Source organism: Aegilops tauschii, chromosome 3, assembly GCF_002575655.3.
Source record: "Aegilops tauschii subsp. strangulata cultivar AL8/78 chromosome 3, Aet v6.0, whole genome shotgun sequence".
Taxonomy (NCBI): Eukaryota; Viridiplantae; Streptophyta; class Magnoliopsida; order Poales; family Poaceae; genus Aegilops; species Aegilops tauschii.
This window is the reverse complement of record NC_053037.3, coordinates 337634550-337654281: the sequence shown is the minus strand read 5'-3', so window position 1 is coordinate 337654281 and position 19732 is coordinate 337634550. Positions and strand designations below refer to the sequence as shown.

General features: G+C 44.7%; 1 long non-coding RNA gene across 1 annotated transcript; it reads left to right on the top strand.

The window, feature by feature from the left end:
• The first annotated feature begins 14124 nt into the window (after positions 1 to 14124).
• Positions 14125 to 15708, top strand: LOC109782164 (uncharacterized). The gene is made up of 2 exons (XR_012204996.1): positions 14125 to 14825; positions 14902 to 15708. It is a non-coding gene; the product is annotated as an uncharacterized lncRNA (long non-coding RNA).
• Positions 15709 to 19732: the final 4024 nt, after the last annotated feature.

The following is a 19732-nucleotide window of genomic DNA, read 5'->3' as shown; positions in this document are numbered from 1 at the left end:
CCTAAGAAGGGAGGTATTACTGTCGTTCCTAACGATAGAGATGAATTGATTCCGCAAAGAATTATTACAGGTTATAGGATGGTGATTGATTTCCGCAAATGAAATAAAGCTACTAAAAAAGATCATTACCCTTTGCCTTTCATTGATCAAATGCTAGAAAGATTATCCAAACATACACATTTTTGCTTTCTAGATGGTTACTCTGGTTTCTCTCAAATACCTGTGTCAGTTGATGATCAAGAGAAGACCACTTTTACTTTCCCTTTCAGTACCTTTGCTTATAGACGTATGCCTTTTGGTTTATGTAATGCACCTGCTACCTTTCAAAGATGCATGATGGCTATATTCTCTGATTTTTGTGAAAAGATTTGTGAGGTTTTCATGGATGATTTCTCCGTTTATGGATCCTCTTTTGATGATTGCTTGAGCAATCTTGATCGAGTTTTGCAGAGATGTGAAGAAACTAACCTTGTCTTGAACTAGGAGAAATGCCACTTTATGGTTAATGAAGGCATTGTCTTGGGGCATAAAATTTCTGAAAGAGGTATTGAAGTTGATAAAGCTAAAGTTGATGCTATTGAAAAGATGCCGTGTCCCAAGGACATCAAAGGTATAAGAAGTTTCCTTGGTCATGCCGGTTTTTATAGGAGGTTCATTAAGGACTTCTCAAAAATTTCTCGGCCTCTGACTAATTTATTACAAAAAGATATCCCTTTTGTCTTTGATGATGATTGTGTGGAAGCATTTGAAATACTTAAGAAAGCATTAATTTCTGCACCTATTGTTCAGCCACCTGATTGGAATTTACCCTTTGAAATTATGTGTGATGCTAGTGATTATGCTGTAGGTGCTGTTCTAGGACAAAGAGTTGATAAGAAATTAAATGTCATTCAATATGCTAGTAGAACTTTAGACAATGCCCAGAGAAATTATGCTACTACTGAAAAGGAATTTTTAGCAGTTGTATTTGCATGTGATAAGTTTAGACCTTATATTGTTGACTCTAAAGTAACTATTCACACTGATCACGCTGCTATTAGATATCTTATGGAAAAGAAAGATGCTAAACCTAGACTTACTAGATGGGTTCTCCTACTACAAGAATTTGATTTGCATATTATTGATAGAAAGGGAGTTGAGAACCCCGTTGCAGACAACTTGTCTAGGTTAGAGAATTTTCTTGATGACCCACTACCTATTGATGATAGCTTTCCTGATGAACAATTAAATGTCATAAATACTTCTCGTACTGCTCCATGGTATGCTAATTATGCTAATTACATTGTTGCTAAATTTATACCACCTAGTTTCACATACCAGCAAAAGAAAAAGTTTTTCTATGATTTGAGGCATTACTTCTGGGATGACCCACACCTTTATAAAGAAGGAGTAGATGGTGTTATTAGACGTTGTATACCTGAGCATGAACAGGAACAGATCCTACCCAAGTGTCACTCCGAAGCTTATGGAGGACACCACGCTGGAGATAGAACTGCACATAAGGTATTGCAATCTGGTTTTTATTGGCCTACTCTCTTCAAGGATGTCCGTAAGTTTGTCTTATCTTGTGATGAATGTCAAAGAATTGGTAACATTAGTAGACGTCAAGAAATGTCTATGAATTATTCACTTGTTATTGAACCATTTGATGTTTGGGGCTTTGATTATATGGGACCGTTTCCTTCCTCTAATGGGTATACACATATTTTAGTTGTTGTTGATTACATTACTAAGTGGGTAGAAGCTATTCCAACTAGTAGTGCTGATCAATAACACCTCTATTAAGATGCTTAAAGAAGTTATTTTTCCGAGGTTTGGAGTCCCTAGATATTTAATGACTGATGGTGGTTCACATTTTATTCATGGTGCCTTTCATAAAGTGCTTGCTAAGTATGATGTTAATCATAGAATTGCATCTCCTCATCACCCGCAGTCTAGTGGTCAAGTAGAACTGAGTAATAGAGAGATCAAATTAATTTTGCAAAAGACTGTTAATAGATCTAGAAAGAATTGGTCCAAGAAAGTGGATGATGCATTATGGGCCTATAGAACTGCATATAAAAATCCTATGGGTATGTCTCCTTATAAAATGATTTATGGAAAATCATGTCACTTACCTCTCGAACTAGAACATAAGGCATATTGGGCCATTAAAGAGCTCAATTATGATTTCAAACTTGCCGGTGAGAAGAGGTTATTTGACATAGCTCACTTGATGAATGGAGAACCCAAGCTTATAAGAATGCCAAACTGTTTAAGGAAAAAGTTAAAAGATGGCATGACAAAAGAATACAAAAGCGTGAGTTTAATGTAGGTGATTATGTGTTGCTATTCAACTCTCGTTTAAGATTTTTTGTAGGAAAACTTCTCTCTAAATGGGAAGGTCCTTACGTTATCGAGGAGGTCTATTGTTCCGGTGCCATAAAAATCAACAACTTCGAAGGCACAAATCCGAAGGTGGTGAACGGTCAAAGAATCAAACATTATATCTCAGGTAATCCCATAAATGTTGAAACTAATATTATTGAAACCGTAACCCCGGAGGAATACATAAGGGACACTTTCCAGAACGTTTCAGACTCCGAAAAGGAATAGGTATGCGGTACAGTAAGTAAACCGACTCCAAAACAGTTCTAATGGCAATTTTTATCCGTTTTGGAATATTTAAGAAAATAGGAAAATAAGAAGTAGTCCGGGAAGGACACGAGGCTTCCGCGAGGGTGGAGGGCACGCCCCCTGCCTCGTGGGCACCTCGTGTGCTCTCCGAACTCCGTTTTCTTGCATGATACTTCTTTTGGTCGGTAAAAATTCATTATATAATCTCCCGAAGGTTTTGACCACCGTATCACGCAAATATCTTATGTTCTTGTTTCAAGCTGTTTTTTGACAGATCTAGATCACCATGACGTCTCCAAGTGCCCCCAAGGACAAGTTCTTCGAGAAGGTCATCAACCCCTACCTCGCGGAAGTGCTGCAACATCCTCAAACCATTGAGATGCGTGAGGGGTTGCTGCACATCCGTGATGTTGAGGGACCAAGGAAGACCGGAAGCGTGGAGACATGGCTCAAGGCAATGGAGCAACAAGTTTTCAAGTGTGAGGAGATGGTGGAGCGCGGACTCGAATCCAATCACATAATGATCACGGAATTCACCAACAACCACAAGCTGGACGCCAAGGACATTAGGGAGGCCATCTTCAAGCTTCACGAGAAAATCGAGCACCTCCAAGCCCAGATCTATGACCTGCAAAACCAAAACTGTGAGTATGAATATAGTTTCGAGAGGATGAATTTGGCTGCAGATTTAAGGATCCCGGAGACTCGGTCATCCTTCTATGATGGTGAGCCTATGCCTTGGAAGATGGACGACAAGCCTGCTTCATCAACAACCCCATCACCACCACTTCTGAGGAAGGAGACATAATCACATGGGTATGGGCACTCCCCTTGGCAACTGCCAAGCTTGGGGCAGGTGCCCCGGTAACGTATCACCATCACACTTCTATCTTTACCATTTTTCTTGGTTCGATCCTTTTGGTAATATCTTGATCTAGTAGAATAAAGTCTTAGTATGATTTAGTTTTGAGTTTTGCTTCTTGATCCTTCGATGTAATCGAGTCCGTGAGCTATATATAATAAAGATTAGTGTTGAGTCAAGGGCTTGATTATCTTGCTATGATCGTGAGGGAATTAAAGAAAAAAGAAAGAATAAAAAGAAGTAAAGAGATCATATTAATCTTATGGAGAGTAATGACTTCACATATAAAGAGTATGATGATTAAAAGTTGTTGAGAGTTGACAAACATAGTTTTGATCATCGTTGCAATTAATAGGAAGTAATAAAGAAAGAGAGGTCCCACATATAAATATACTATCTTGGACATCTTTTATGATTGTGAGCACTCATTAAAGTATGACATGCTAAAGAGTTGATGTTGGACAAGGAAGACAACGTAATGGGTTATGTTTTCCTATATCCGAAATAAAGTATATTGTCATGGATCATCCAACATGTTGAGCTTGCCTTTCTCCCTCATGCTAGCCAAATTCTTTGCACCAAGTAGAGATACTACTTGTGCTTCCGAATACCCTTAAACCCAGTTTTGCCATGAGAGTCCACCATACCTACCTATGGATTGAGTAAGATCCTTCAAGTAAGTTGTCATGTTGCTTGCAATAAAAATTGCTTTCTAAATATGTATGATTTATTAGTGTGGAGAAATTAAGCTTTATACGATTTTGTGATGTGGAAGAAAGGAAAGCGACGGACTGCATAATAAAGGTCCACATCACAAGTGGCAATATAAAGTGACGTTCTTTTGCATTAAGATTTCGTGCATCCAACCCCAAAAGCACATGACAACCTCTACTTCCCTCTGCGAAGGGCCTATCTTTTACTTTTGTCTTATACCTTGCAAGAGTCATGGTGATCTTCACCTTTCCTTTTTATATTTTATCCTCTCGCAAGCACACTGTGTTGGAAAGATCCTGATATATATATATATATATATATATATATATATATATATATATATATATCCAATTGGATGTAAGTTGGCATGAATCATTATTGTTGACATTACCCTTGAGGTAAAAGGTTGGGAGGCAACACAATAAGCCCCTATCTTTCTCTGTGTCCGATTAAAGCTCCATAACCATAAGTATTGCGTGAGTGGTAGCAATTGTGAAAGACTAAATGATAGTTGAGTATGTGGAATTGCTTCAATGACTGAGATTATAGTTTGTTGGTTCTCAATGAAGTTTCTGATTCATACTTGACGTTGTGAATAAATTATTACTTGAGCATAAGAAATCATATGACAATATATATATGTTTTGCTGTTATAAGAATGATCATGATGCCCTCATGTCCGTATTTTATTTTATCGACACCTCTATCTCTAAACATGTGGACATATTTATCGTTATCGGCTTCCGCTTGAGGACAAGCGAGGTCTGAGCTTGGGGGAGTTGATACGTCCATTTTGCATCATGCTTTTATATCGATATTTATTGCATTATGGGCTGTTATTGCACGTTATGTCACAATACTTATGCCTATTCTCTCTGAATTTACAAGGTTTACATGAAGAGGGAGAATGCCGGCAGCTGGAATTCTGGGCTAGAAAAGGAGCAAATATTAGAGACCTATTCTGCACAGCTCCAAAAGTCCTGAAACTTCATGGAAGTCATTTTTGGAATTAATAAAAAATACTGAGCAGAGAAAATACCAGAGGGGGGCCACACCCTTGCCACGAGGGTGGGAGGCACGCCCTACCCCCTGGGCGTGCCCCCTGCCTCATGGCCCCCTGGCAGGCCTCCGGTGCCCATCTTCTGCTATATGAAGTCCTTCGTCCGAGGAAAAATCATAAGCAAGCTTTCGGGAAGAAACTCCGCCGCCACGAGGCGGAACCTTGGCGGAACCAATCTAGGGCTCTGGCAGAGCTGTTCTGCAGGGGAAACTTCCCTCCGGGAGGGGGAAATCATCGCCATCGTCATCACCAACGATCCTCTCATCGGGAGGGGGCCAATCTCCATCAACATCTTCACCAGCACCATCTCCTCTCAAACCCTAGTTCATCTCTTGTATCCAATCTTTGTCCCAAAGCCTCAGATTAGTACCTCTGGGTTGCTAGTAGTGTTGATTACTCCTTGTAGTTGATGCTAGTTGGTTTATTTGGTGGAAGATCATATGTTCAGATCCATTATGCATAGTAATACCCCTCTGATTATGAACATGAATATGATTTGTGAGTAGTTACGTTTGTTCCTGAGGACATGGGAGAACTCTTGCTATTATTAGTCATGTGAATTTGGTATTCGTTCGATATTTTGATGAGATGTATGTTGTCTTTCCTCTAGTGGTGTTATGTGAACGTTGACTACATGACACTTCACGATTGTTTGGGCCTAGAGGAAGGCATTGGGAAGTAATAAGTAGATGATGGGTTGCTAGAGTGACAGAAGCTTAAACCCTAGTTTATGCGTTGCTTCGTAAGGGGCTGATTTGGATCCATATGTTTCATGCTATGGTTAGGTTTACCTTAATACTTCTTTTGTAGTTGCGGATGCTTGCAAATAGGGGTTAATCATAAGTGGTATGCTTGTCCAAGAAAGGACAGCACCCAAGCACCGGTCCACCCACATACCAAATTATCAAAGTAACGAACGCGAATCATATGAACGTGATGAAAACTAGCTTGACGATAATTCCCATGTGTCCTCACGAGCGCTTTTCTCTATATAAGAGTTTGTCCAAGCTTGTTCTTTGCTACAAAAAGGATTGGGCCACCTTGCTGCACTTTATTTACTTTTGTTACTTGTTACCCGTTACAAATTACCTTATCACAAAACTATCTGTTACCGATAATTTCAGTGCTTGCAGAGAATACCTTGCTGAAAACCGCTTATCATTTCCTTCTGCTCCTCATTGGGTTCGACACTCTTACTTATCGAAAGGACTACGATAGATCCCCTATACTTGCGGGTCATCAGCCTTCAGCACCCATGTCCTACATGCTCTGTCATCTTCACTTTCCGACCATTGCCCCCTTCTGCTTGCTGATGATAAAGGGCTCAGAAGGCCAAGATCCTTCAAGTTTGAAAACTTCTGGGTTTCTTTGGCTGGCTTCTTCGAGGTGGTGCAAAAGGGCTGGGATGAGCAAGTAGGGCACTCGGAGCCGTAGCAAGTTCTTTACCATAAGCTCAAAAAACTGCGATCCGGCTATCTGAGTGGAGCAAGAGCTTGTTCTCCAAGGCTAAGGTTCAGCTCCATGCGGCCCTGCTTGTGATTCTCCACCTCGACATCGCGCAAGAGGAAAGGGCTCTCTCTCCTGAGGAGCGAGACTTGCACACGAGACTCGAGTGGAGGGTGATTAGCTTGGCGGTGCTTGAGAGGTCTACGAAGAGTCAATGTGCTCGGTTCGCAAACTTGAAGCACGGGGATGCAAACACAAAATTCTTCCACCGACGCATCAATGCCAGTTGGAGGAAAAACCACATTCACCGGATCAAAAATGCGCATGGGTGGGTGACCGAACACAAGGAAAAAGAGAAGATCGTACATTCCCACTTCACCGAGATCATGGGTACAGGATGCAGTAGCAACAAAGACTTCAACTGGGAGGAGCTTCGAATAGAGACCCATGACTTGCACGACCTGGGCAACACCATCACGAAAGATGAGGTTTGGGCGGCCATTAAGGAGATGCCTAGTGATAAGGCGCCCGGTCCGGATGGCTTCACAGGGATCTTCTTCAAGAAGTGTTGGGGCATCATCAAGCTTACGGTCATGAGAGTCATCCAGTGTTTTGACTCTCTGCACACCTCCAACCTGCAATGGTTGAATTCCGCCAATGTCGTGCTATTGCCCAAGAATGAGGGCGTGGAAGGCATCTCTGATTACAGACCTATCAGTCTCATCCACGCCATCGCAAGAATAAATGCCAAGGTCCTTTCGCTCCGGCTTGCTCCACACATGGACTGCCTTGTCTCCAACGCGCAAAGTGCATTCATACAGAGGCGCAGCATACATGACAACTTCATGTGCGTTCGTAATTTTGCTAGGCGGTTACACAAGTGCAAGACCCCTACTCTTCTATTCAAGCTAGACATAAGAAAGGCCTTTGACTCCGTCAAGTGGGGCTACATGTTAGATCTCCTTCGGCGTTTGGGATTCCCGGATAGGTTCCGGGCTTGTATTGCCGCACTACTATCCTCGTCATCGTCTCGTATTCTCTTAAGTGGCATCCCCAGCCCTCCCATTAAGCATGGGAAGGGGTTCCGACAAGGGGACCCCATTTCCCCCTGCTTTTCATCATCGCGATTGATCCGCTGCATAAGATTCTGGATTTGGCAACCCGGAAAGGCCTTCTTCACAAGATACGTGGGCGGGGGCCTACGGTGAGAACCTCCCTATATGCGGATGATGCTGCTGTTTTTCTGGCTCCTATCAATAGGGACGTTGACAATCTTGCTTCCATCTTGAGAGGCTTTGGCGAAGTGACAGGTCTATGCACCAACTTTCAGGAAAGCTCTGTTGTGCCAATTCGATGTAGACATCTTAATCTTGGGCACACTCTTCAGAACTTGGCTGCAACTCATGCTACTTTCCCGGTGAAATATCTTGGCTTGCCTCTCTCTATTTGGCAGCTCGTAAAGGTAGATTTCCAATACCTTGAGGACAAGGCGGCGAGCAAATTGGCCACTTGGGACGGCCAAACATATCACTACCATCGGCCGCACGGTACTTGTCAAGTCGGTCATTTCATCCCAAGCGATCTACTCAATCACGCCTCTCATTGTGCCGCCAAGCACGCTCAACAACCTAAATAAATTGGAGAGGTCGTTCCTATGGTCAAGTGCGGACAAGACAACGGGAGCCAAGTGCAAAGTCAATTGGAAAATAGTTTGTAGGCCAAAGGAATATGGTGGCCTAGGGGTAGTCGACACCGACTTGTTTCGCGGACTTTACGTCTTTGTTGGCTGTGGTATGAATGGAAGGAGCCGCACAAGCCTTGGGTGGGGTTTGGTAACCCTTGCACCGCCGAGGACCTCGAGTTTTTCTATGCCTCTACAACTATTACTGTAGGTGACCGTGCAAAAACACCATTCTGGGACTCCCCTTGGTTATTTGGGCAGAAACCCATGGATAGTTCTCCATTAATCTACGAGGCCTCGAGGAGAAAGAATTGGAAGGTGCGTGAAGCCCTCAATGAGAATGCATGGATTCTCAAAATCAATCCAAACACTGGTATCTCCATTCGCCACATTGGCGAATTCTTCACTCTTTGGATGCTTGTTCATGACTTCCCCCTTGATGACCAAGCCGAAGACGACATTACTTGGAAGCACGCGAACGATGGGGTCTACTCGGCGGCCACTGCGTACAAGGCTCTGTTCCTTGGATTGACTCTCTCACCCATGGACCGTATGGTTTGGAAGGCTTGGGCACCCCGTAAGATTAAATTCTTTGCGTGGCTAGCCCTACAAGACCGAATTTGGACCGTCGATCGATTGGAGAAGCGTGGTTGAGTCAATTGTGGTCTTTGTCCACTATGCAAGAGAGAGCAAGAAACGGGGCCACACCTCTTCTTCAATTGTCGTTACACTCTTAGGCTTTGGAGATCTATCATCGAGAAGCTTGGGCTACCTCACGTCAACATTCCTGAATGGCATCTTGATGAATCCGTCAAGGAGTGGTGGGTCAAGCGAACCGATGACCGAAACCCGAATTGGCATGCCATGGCCTCTCTCATCATGCTCACCTCTTGGACCATTTGGAACGAGCAAAATGCTAGGGTATTTCGGTAAAAATTTGCGCCACCGCCTAGTCCCCTCCAAACCATCATTGGAGAGGCAAAGTTATGGGTTACTGCGGGCGCAAAGAAACTAGGGACTACCATTTCGTGTGAGTAATTGTCATGTTGCTTGTATGGGGTGTCCTGTAAAACTCTAAACTCTATTCTCTCCTTATTTAATAGATGAGGCAAATCTTATGCCTTCGTTTCAAAAAAATCATGTAACAAGAGCCGGAAGAAGATCTTATATCTCAACATAATAGCAGCAGACCAAATCTTCTTGAAGATAGGGTGAGCATTCTCCCCTTGAATCAGAAAATTGTATGCTTTAGATGGTAAAAAGGAGGAAGAGTTCAGACATATTTCCATTTGTCAGGGGAGCTGTTGGGGTTTACTTGATCTAGGTAGTTCTTGGCTTGATGAAACTGTGCAAAAGCTTGAACTGACAATGGTCTGTGAAATAATTCTTGAAAAGAATCAGAGTCTGCAGCTTCTCTTACTGAGAGCAGTCCATTCAGAGCAAAAGAGAACAACTCTGGGAACTGTTGTTTGAGTGCAGTATGAGTCCATTTATCATGGCAAAAAAGAGCTAAAGAACCTTGACCTACTACGCAGATTGCCATCTCTTTGAAGGTAGGAAGCAATTTAATGATGGATTTCCACCAAAATAAGCCCACAGATCTGTCAGTGGGTGCATTGTTGCCATAGTGAGTTTATCAAATCAGATTTATCCAGAGAAAAAGGTTTTAAAATCAATAAAAAGAGAAAATATAAATAAAAAATGAAACAAGGAATTTTTTAAGAGCAAATAAAAAAGAAATTATAAATAAAAAATGAAAAATGAAAAAAGGTAAAAAATAAAAAATAAAATCAATGTCACGAGGACGCCGATTTTTTTGTTTTTTTAGACAAGGAGGATGACCCCGGCCTCTGCATCTGGACGATGCATACGGCCACTTTATTAATTATTCTCACAAGACCTTATAAAATCATACGACAGTAAGGCTAAAGCCGCCGTCTAAGCAACAAACTGTCGCTACACCTATCCAGTTGATGAAGGGGCGTAGATAGCCTGGGCCTAATACCAAACAGACATCGCAGCCAAGCCTAACATCTAAGACCCGAGACCCCAACCTAGCCACTTGCCGGGTCTGGGGCACACACTGGTCCGGCGTGCTCTCAGAGGCCGCCGTCGCCAACTGCCACCGCTCCATCTTCAGAACTATACTGATGCATCAACCTTGCTCGGTCCAGCTATCGTCGGCGCCACCATGGCGCCCAACGGCACCTCCTCCCTGCGCGCAAACAGCTGAACACGTCGCGGTCGCCACTGATACACCTCAGCGCCATGCCAGCCAACACAGCTTGAAGCCCTTGAAGGATCTGTCGTGCGTAGCACCTGCCGACTAGGCATGACCAACCGTAGCACCTGTCGGTCAGGCATGACTTGACATCTCCACCGAAACTCCGTGCAAGACGAAGCTGCTCCACCTCCTGCCTCTGACTTCCAGCGCTGCTCCATAAAACGATGCTCCCAAGGGAGAAACGACACCGCAGTGCCACCATCGTCCGGTCTGGAACACCAGATCCTAGGGTTTCCCCCAGAGCAATACGAGTGGGTCGACGGTAGTCACATGACGATGCCTTCATCAAGGTAACGACGTGGAACGCCGCCATCGCCCGCCGTCGGCTCGGTTTTCACCGGCAACTACATCTCCCCGACTCGCAGCTGGTGCCAGATGACGGCTCCCGAGATCCGAACACCCAGCCTCAGGCCGACCACCTCTGACGGAAGAGATGACCACCACCGCCGGCTGCACCGGTCAGAACAGATTTGATCGGAGGTGCCGCCGACGAGACCACCAGGCCCTCCATGCCGCCGTCGCCGATCTGAAGGCAGCATGCACGCCATCGCAGCCAAGTCGGCCGCCGCCGCCCGAAGGGCCATCCGCAACGCCTGCAGCCCTGGCCTCCGCCGCGCCAAGCCATCGCCGTCCGAGGACGGGCCGGCCTCCCGCCGCCTGCAGCCATCCGTCGCGCCGCAGATCCCAGATCGGTCGCGCCACCGCACGCCTTGGGGTCCGCCCCACCTCCGAGACGCGCGAGAGAGGAGATCCCCCGCCACCGCCGTCGGCCCCCGTGCTTAGCCCGGCGGCGGCGGAGGGAGAGGAGGAGGGAGTTTGCGGCGGCGGCGGCTAGGTTTCTGGCCGCCCGAGTCGCCCTAGGGGAGGACGAAGCGGGGAAGGGAAACAAGATGGGAGATTGTCAAAAAAAAGGGGGCTGTTCATCGCGACCAAGTGATCTGGCCATCGAGCAGTGACGCCAATTTTTTTGTTGAAAATCACTTGCAAGAAGATAAAAAAGAAGCATGAAAAATAAATAAAAAAGAACACAAAAATAAAACCAGAAAAAGCCAGGCCATCACACATCCATGCCCACGCCCAGGCGCACCCTAAAACAGCCCGTCACCAAAAACACTGAAAGCAAACGATTGGACATGAGAGAAAAACAAAACAAACAAAAGAAAACTAGTATTCTTTTTTGCTTTGGAGACATATAGTTGCATTCTGAGGCAACCCTTGCAGTTGAGGTCCGCTTGCTACCGAATTGACTAAGACTTGGCTAATCCTTGGTCGTCTGAGAATAGCAAATCGACATAAAATAGATATTTTTAGAATTAAATATTTTCATCTATACTTCTTTTCGACTGACATACTTAACACAAAGCCAAAGCTAAAAAAACTAGAAAAAGAAGATATGGATGCTTGTTCTATACAAAAATGCTGCGCATACACACATCTCAAAAAAAGAAAATTCTGGTTCTAAAAAATGGATGCTGCACTAGAAAAAACTATATCCAAAAACTATACAATAAGGATCTAATCTATCAACAACAAGCACACATACGCACACAGATTCTAGAAAATAATGAGGAGAAAAACTCAGAAAAGATGCTACTACAGTATACAGATTCTTTTCCTTTTTCTTAGAAAAGTATACAGTTCTTTTCCTAATCAGGGATCACTCTTACACTTTATAAAAATTACAGGCCAAAGAAAAAAGACACACCGGCCACTCCCCTGCCCAGCCCACCGACCAAAGCTGACAAAAATAAAATAAGACACGAAAGCAGCCCAATAGTCCGTCCATCTACACGGGCCAATTTAGAACAGTAAAACTGAACCTAAACCGCTCTCTCACGCCCTCAGCGATTTCGGCCGTCAGATTTCGCGTTGGAATCGTTTCTGGCCGTCAGATCTTTGTTTCAGCACAGTTTACCGCGACCTGGGCCTCATGTCCTAATGGGCTGCTATTCTGAGGACTTTTTTCAAGGTTTGTGGTTGATTGGGCTTCATTGGCCCATTTATCGTTCAGTGTTGTATACAAGCCGAGGCGACGATTGTCTAAAAAAAGAGTTAATTACACTATTGATACATAAACTTGCAGCGAGGGTACAATTTCATACAAAAACTTGCAGATTGACTCAAGTTAGCCCCCTAAACTTACTTTGTGGGAACAAACGGATACAAATTAGTCCGAAACCTGCCCGTCGGATGAGAGGCACACATCGGTCACTTCGGTTTTCGTTTCTCATCGGCCCTTTCGTCTTTCTGTTTCTCGTCGGCGACGGTGCGATGGTCGCCGCGGACGAAATCGACGCTGGATGGAGCCGCGTGCTCGCGGCATTAGTGAGTTTCCACCTGACTACGGTATGAAATCACTTTCCTTCTTCTATGTCGGATTGTCCCACCTGTAACGGCGTCTCTTATCGCTAGGGTTTTCATCCGATCTGATCAGTGGTATATTCGCTCGCATATGGTTTTTCTGTGGTGCGTATGGTTGATAATTAGGCGTCGGTAGATGAAAGGTGTTGTTTTGTGGTATTTCCGCCCGCTTGTCATAGTTTACTGAAACCCGTGTTGGGTGTGATGTTGAGAGTTGCAGAAAGTAGTGTTCTGCTACAGTGGAGTTGCTGTTGTTTGATCATAATCTTGTGATGTGATTACTTTCATAGTTTTGTGACTGAAACAAGTGTCGTTTAAATCTTTTCACTACCACTATTTACATAACTCAGATGAAAGTCTAGAAACCTACGCCCTGCGTCGAATCCTTCTGTACACACTCTAAGAACAGGGCTACGAAAATGCCCGCAATTCTCCTTCTTCTCAATGTCATAAAAGTCAGGGCAATACTCAGATGGTGGAATAAACCCATCAAAATGATACTCAGTGGCCATTTGCATTTGATTGTGCAAAAATTGTTGAGTTCTACTCACAAAGTCACATACTGTAGGACACGAGAAATTACGAATAGAAAAGCACCTCCGGATTTTTTTTGGGCCGAAATGAAGCTCAGATGTCACCCGCCATTCTTCAGTACAACCGTCGCCCAGGCCGCCATCGGGACCGACATTGCCACCGCCGTCGCCCATGGGCCATGCGCCCACGAGGAGACTATCCGCCGACGACGATGCCCCGTCACGGCGAGCCACCTTCTTCCGTCGTTGCCGCGGCCGTTGCCACTGTCAAGGGTTAGGGATTTGGCTTGAGAGGAAGGCTGCCTCGGTCGAGTGTGAATTTGTGGGAAGAACAGAGAAGAACCGCTAAGGATTTGGCTGGTGCGTGGTGAACAGAGAGGCTGGCTAGGCTACTCGGGGATCTATTTACATCATACAGCGGGGTTCCTGTAAATTAATCTGGATGAAGGCCAAGTTCCTAGAGCCGACGTGGCAGGTTTCAACTAATTTGTATCAGTTTACTCCCGTAAAGCAAGTTTATGGGCTAATTTGAGTTATTTTGTGCGCTGCAAGTTTATGTACCAATAGTGTAATTAACTCTAAAAAAAACCTAGGCGGGGACCAAACTGAGGTGACACGAGCAAGGGGATCCATCCCGGGAGGGGATGAAGCCGACGCGACATGGGCGAGGGAACCGGTGGTCGAGGGGATCCAGCCGACGTGAGTTGCACTCGAGGGGATCCTCCTTGCTCTCGCCTCGCATTCCAGTGGGTTGTGCCGGCGTCGCCACCGCCATCCCCGCAGGTTCTTTCTTCTCTCCCAACCTCCGGGCATGTAGCCAATGGCTTCTATCGTCCTTGCCGCCGCTGCCGCAGATTTTCTTCTATCTTGACGATAGTGATGGAGCCCTCCTCTTGTGGTGGCGTGAAGTGACGAACATAAAGCCCAGTCCTTCTCGATTCCTCTCCTCTCACGGGCTGAATCTTTGTGTTCTGCCAACATGGTATTGTCTATACGTCCCCTTGCTTGAAGAGATTTCTTTTTCAGAGTTTGTCACCTCAAGATTTAGTGATGATTCCAGTCAGATTGGTTTGCTGTGTACTTAATCACCATCCTGTAGATGAATTATTATTTTTTCTCCATATACGATGTCGTTCATCTTGTACAATGCTCTGCACCAATTGTTGATTTGTGTGCTAGGTTACTGCCGCGGTCGCGCCCGCATCTCTGCTCCAGTCAGTCACATTGTGCTATGATGCGCACATCCTCAAGTCCGGGAAGAGACCCTGGTAAGCAAATTAGAAGCACATTTTTTTAATCCTATCACATGCGCAATCTCATCAGTGGTTAATTTTCTATTATCAGGTTCAAGAGTTTCTTGGTCAGCTCTTATAATTGGGTTCTTATGGATGCCACCAATGCATGCAATATAAATAAACATATTTGATGATATCATCTTGAACCGATCAGCCTCCGTAGATGAAATCAGTAAACTGGAGCACTCCAATCTATCTGTCACTTAGCCCTTGAAACCAGTATGACTAGTAGCCAAATACACTCAAATCATAGATCTCTAGAATTTACTGTAGCTATCTCACATGGTATAGTACTAAAAGACAAGGTTTTTCAATTTTTCACTAAATACTATCAGTTTTTAAAACTCAAATCATCCTATTGTTGCAAAGTTGTGAGGTACATATCTGATAGCTTACGGTTGTTCAAAAAACTAAGTCCATGATCTATCCTAAATGTGAGATTTCCTTGTGAATTAGTTGCTAGGATTAATTCTTTTGTTCTGTTGCAGCTCACTCTTAACTAATGGCAATTCATGTCCAGAGCCCTTCGCTGTCAACAAACTAGATGTAGACACTCAGGTGAACGCAGCCGCTCAGCCCCAAATTGATATTTTCTGTAATGATTCTTGGTATGTATTTATATTAGTCAGAACATCTTATATGGGTGTCTTCTCATGATATTTGTACCTTACAAAGATTCTGTCTTGATGCTTGAATTTTACCAGGTTCTTTCCTATTTTTACCATTCAATTATTACAGTTGTTATTATGTGTATCACATTTGCTGTAAGGTATATATGTTGTTTTCTGCTGGAGAAAACAAATTTGCACTCTATTGATTGAGTGCATGGCAGTAATGATTTCCCACCGTCATATCCCATTCCTTTATTAGCTATTTGTTGGTGATCTTATGTGTTGATTTGCTCTTTCAATTTTTTCAAGTTATGTGTAACACAGATGGAGTGCGCTTTGACAGATATAAAAAGGAAACATCCACGTCTAATTTGTTCTTGATATATTTTATATTGGTTTATATCTCGCTGATCATACCATTTTTTATTTGCGATATTAGAATCTTTGCCTTCTCAAACTTGCATTTTGTTGGGATTGCATTATGCTCAATGAGTTTGATAGAAGTATACCCAGAGGACGCTAAACAAGGAAACAAAGTACACTTGATAAATTTAATTTGCTTTGTTATGTAGGGCAAAAATTCCTCTTATAACTTTCCTGCTTGTATTTATTGCAATCAGCTTTCATGTTCACGGAGTCATACATGTTTATTTTTCTGTCGCTTACCTTTCCAGGTTCTGATTGGTTTTACTCCGTGAACATTATTGTGTATGCTGCCATACCAAGCCAATTTGTATCCATGAACCTTGAGTTTTCCCTTAAATGACATATATGTTTGTCTTTATGCAAATTTAATGTGTTCTATGTGGCATTTATTTACAATTTTCTTTTATCATTTTATCGTATAAATAGATGAGCGCGGCAACGCGCGCCGTCAATGATCTAGTTTACAGTTAAAAGCAGATTGCACGCATCTAAAAGCAGCAGTAGATCTAATGGTCTAAGACTCGACTGATTTTTAGCAGCACCGAAATATTAAATTGAAGGGAATAGGGAAGAGAGAAAACAGATGAAATGATGCTCAATGGAACTTTTATGTTCGTCTCTTATTCCTTAATATGGTTGCCGTATGTTTCATGTAGAGCAGGTCATTCCACATATTGCCAACTGTTCCGATGTACATTAGTTGATTTCACAATTAATTTGGGGAAACCTTTCGACTCGGCGTGCCGGCCGGACGCGCGCGCCGTTGGATTTGGCCTGATCGAATTGACCAGAGCGGCACGCAACCACGCATGGCTACTACTTTGAACGCGTCCTCGTACGGGTCCCATGAGAAAAGCGGCGGCGACCTTATCTTCCCATTCCCACCGCTCAACTCTCCCTGTCTTCTCTCTCTCCGTTTCTTTTCTCCACCACCACATCCAAGAAGTGCGGAGCTGCAGTGATGCGCTGGAGTTGCAACCGGTGACGTGCTAGAGCAGCAATCGGTGGCGCACTGGAGCTGCGGCGGTGCCGAGCTGTGGCAATGCGCTGGTGTTGCAGCCGGCGGCGTGCTCAGCTCCCCTACATCCAGTGTGCTAGGAGCCCACCCCACCCCTAGTTTCACTTCGGCTAGCCGGCGCTACCCTCGTACCAGTTGCCATCCCACCAGTCGTGGCCACACGCTGCGAGTGGTGGAAATCCCAGCGATGCTCTGTGCTCTGTGCTGGGACGTTCACACCGGAGCTGGGACGGCGGGCGGTGCATGGTGCTGCAACCGGCGATGCTTCAATCAGCAGGCAATCTGCTACAACCGGCTCAATTGTGAAATCTGCTACAACCAACGGCGGCGCGCGGCGGAGCTGCATCCGTGATGCAAAAATTCTACGACTGACACTTTTTTTTGCTGGAACCGATCGAGCGTTGGCCACAAGCGTCGACGCGTCTGAGCTGCATCCACGACGTTTTTCTTCTTCTTTTTTTTGCAATTTGCTGCAACCCGCGTTTTGGTTTGTTGGAAGCAGCTCCAATTTTTGCTACAACCACCGTTTCTTGCTTTTTTTTAGCCCTGATCGTTCTACGGTATTTTCATTAATAACAATAAATAATACAAAATACAAATATATTACAAGAGAGCATAGGCATCTTAGCCTATCCCAGTTTTCGGAAATAAAAGTGAAGTCATTATAATATCAAGTCAGACCATTCTTTTATCTTGCTTGCCTTGTTTTCTTTTGCCCGGAGTTGAACAGCCTATAGCCCTTCCTTCAAATAAAATCTCCATGTATCTGTATAGAGAGGTGCTGATCTGAAAATCTTATCATTCCTCACTGACCAAATGCTCCAGCAACTCATAATGATGATGTCCAATGTAAAGTCTTTTGGCAGCTGATTTGGCAATAAGAAGGAATTCATCAAAAGTAGAGATGCCTCTGGTTCTTCCCGGTGCTATAATATCCCAACATGAGAGTGCAAATGGGCATTTCCAGAACAAATGGATCAATGTTTCATCCACAACATCAGAGCATAAAGCACAGTAATAATCCGGGAGGCGCATGATGAGGCTATGTACCTAGGGTAGGGTCATAGGCCTGTCCAAGATACCCTCCCCAAGGACATCACCCTAAAACCAGAAGCATTCGAAGAAGAGTCATCATCCACTCGACCATGAAACGTTCCACTCGGAAGACTCGAAGTCACTCGACCATGGAGACTGTCACTCGACCGCCAGAAGATCTAAAGCCACTCCGTACTGCAACGGTCGGACATTACGTCTTGGCTTTAATGGTCATTATGTCTCTTTATTACTAGCGTTACCAGTAACGCCCCCCTCATGATGTACCTTAAATCCCTTGTAACGTGGGCTGGCTGGGGTCCTGGCGCACTCTATATAAGCCACCCCCCTCCACATGCACAAGGGTTCGCACCCCCTGTAACTCACACGCATATAATCCAGTCGACCGCCTCCGAGCACCGAGACGTAGGGCTGTTACTTCCTCCGAGAAGGGCCTGAACTCGTAAAACTCCTGCGTACAACTTCTCCATAGCTAGGATCTTGCCTCTACATACCTACCCCCCATTCTACTGTCGGACTTAGAACCACGACAACTGGTGTCAAGTATCGAGAATTGAATCTGAAGTTCGGTCAGACTGGAGATATGTCTCTGAATCGAATGATGGAAATTGCCACCAAGTATGCAAATGGTGAAGAGGAGGATCGGCTCCGGAGTGGCAAGCACAAAACAGTCGTCCACGAAACCGGAGGAGGGAGCTCCAGTCGGAAGCAGAAGCGCAAAGTCGAGCCAGCTGCTCCTGGAGAAGCCTTAGCCGTGACTCAAGGAAAGTTCAAGGGGAAGCCCAAAGGGCCCTGGAACCCCAAGAAAGTGAAAGATCAAGATGGAAATGATGTGTTGGATTTCCATGCCACATTCACACCAAAAAAGATGAAGAGGGTAATCTCATTTACCCGAAACATACCACTCGACAGTGTCGGCTCCTAATCCAGCAGTTCCGAGAGAAACAACCCAAAGAGAAGGAAAAAGAGTCGGACAAAGTTGAGGATAAAGAGGAAGATGATGATGGTCACCCCCACGTCAATTCCACTCTGATGATTTTTGCTGATGTTGAGAGCAAAAGTCGACTGAAACTCATCAACAGAGAAGTGAACATGGTCGCTCCGGCGACACCCAATTATTTGAAGTGGTCTCAGACTGCCATTACATTCGACCAGTTTGACCATCCAGCGCACATAGCCACCCCTGGGAGGCAAGCGTTGGTGGTCGACCCAGTTGTCGAAGGCACTCGGTTGACTAAGGTTCTAATGGATGGTGGCAGTGGCCTGAACATGCTGTATGCGGAGACCTTGAAGGAAATGGGCATTCCGGTGTCCAGACTCAGTGAAAGCAATATGAGTTTCCATGGGGTTATTCCTGGCAAGAAGGCTGAGTCACTCGGCCAGATCGCCCTCGATGTGGTTTTCGGTGATTCCAAGAATTACAGCAAAGAAAAGTTGACGTTTGAAGTCGTGGATTTCCAGAGTGCTTATCATGCTATTCTGGGCAGGCCGGCTTATGCACGTTTTATGGCTCGACCATGTTACGTGTACCTCAAATTGAAGATGCCTCGTCCTAGAGGAGTGATCACTATCACTTGCAATCGGAAGAAGGCAGAAGAGTGCTTCCAGAAGGGCTCAAAGATCGCCGATGCACAAATGGCAGTAGTAGAATTGCAAGAATATCAAAAGAATGCAGATCTGAGTGATTTGTTGCGAGCTAAGAAGCCTGCCACAGATTCTGCATTTCAGTCGTCTAGTGAAACGAAGCCGATTCATATTCACCCGACCGATCC